We start from the raw sequence: 1787 nt of genomic DNA, 5'->3' as shown, positions 1-1787 counted from the left end.
AGGCAGACATTAACCTTGCGCCTCTTCAAACAGATACAGCACTCATGGCCTGCTTGCTTTAATGTTCTGTTTGATGCACTTCGAGAGATGTCAGCCATTTACCACTGGCCCTGATGCAGCAGCACCCCGATACTTTGCAGGATCACCCCCCAACACTTTACCAACATCCTTTGCTTTTCAAACCCAAACCCAGAGAAGTCCCTGGACCTTGCTGGGGCTCAGTTTTCCCATGGCCGTGCCAGTCTTACCCATGGCACCCCAAGCCCAGAGTTATCGCTGACCAGCCCCAGCTGCTCTAACTTGAAGTCCCCGCGGGAGCCCCATTTCTACACTCGTCACCCAGCAGTCCCCGACAGCACAGGGCTGGTCATGAACCAGACCAGAAAACTCTTCTGCTCAAAGTCCTCCAATGGCTCCCAGTGCCTAGGGAAGAGGAGACAAAATTCAGCATGGGCTTCAGGCCCTGTAGTGCCTGTCTCTTTCTTGTCTACCCCTGCTACCTCACCTGCTGATGCCGGGGGGGGGCACTGGCTTTCTTACTGATCCTGGAATGTGCCAAGGCTGTTCCTACCCCAGGGCATTTGCATGTGTTCTCTCTGAGAACTGGTTCCCTGCCCCAAGTGGCTGTCAGGAGTAGTCATGCTATACTGGGCACCACAGTGCCTCAGACACTGGGCTCAGGGACCCCTTCATCCTCTCCATTAGCTGGCCTCATGGGCACTCATTTTGTTCAGCTCAGATGACCCTCATCACAGAGTCATGTCCCACACTTGTTTGTGCTTTGTGATCTGTTGCCCCCTGATCTCCCTACGGGTGCAGTGGTCTGTTAAGGTGAGGCTGGGTCTGTTAGCCACCTGTTTGGCTGCGTTCCCAGCACCTAGGACAGCGCACAGGGCGCTCTTTAGCTCAGGGGCAGCTCCACCCGGGAAAAAGCCTGACCTCCTCGATCCCAGCTCAGCTCGGCTTCCTGTGTGACCTTGGGCACTTCACTTAAGGTTTCTGAATCTTGGTTTTGTCCCCAGCTAATGGAGATGACGGGAGGGGGGGTCCCTAAGCCGTGTCTGAGGCACTGTGGTGCCCAGTACACCATGACTACTCCTGATAGCCACTTGGGTCAGGGCACCAGTTTCAGTGCCCTAAGTCACCCCTGAGCTCTTCAGTCTGACTGTGTGACCTTGATGGGTCGTCTTAGCCCTGAGCCAATGTTCCCCATGCCACCCCGAAGCTAAATGACAGCAGCTGGTGGAGGCTGGCTTGCTATCATAAAAGAAGTATCTGGCTCACAGGTTGTCAGAGTTGTGAAACACACACACACACACACACACACACACACACATACACACACACATATGCTTACTTATGAAACCCCCCCCACACACACATGCTTACTTATGAAAACCCTCACACACACACACACAGACTCACACATATTCTCACACTCACATACACTTCTATACACTCACATATACACATACTCATACACCTATGTACACTTATACAAATTCTCACACATTCACACACTCGCCATTCATACTCAGTTCACACACACAAGCTCACCCTCACACAGACTCATACACACTCACTCTCACACACACTCACATGCATACACACACACACACACACACACACACACACACACACACACACACACACGGTAGACTGTGGTCCAGACGCAGAGGGAGATAGCCGGGCTGAGCTGTGTGGCTATGTGGCGAGCACCAGGCAGCCGGCACTAAGAGAGTCTGAGATTATCAGTTGCGTTAACCAAGATAAGTCTTCCCAGAAAA

The sequence above is a fragment of the Rattus rattus genome, chromosome 1 (genome assembly GCF_011064425.1).
Source record: "Rattus rattus isolate New Zealand chromosome 1, Rrattus_CSIRO_v1, whole genome shotgun sequence".
In the NCBI taxonomy this organism is placed as follows: domain Eukaryota; kingdom Metazoa; phylum Chordata; class Mammalia; order Rodentia; family Muridae; genus Rattus; species Rattus rattus.
Note: the sequence above shows the minus strand (reverse complement) of the source record.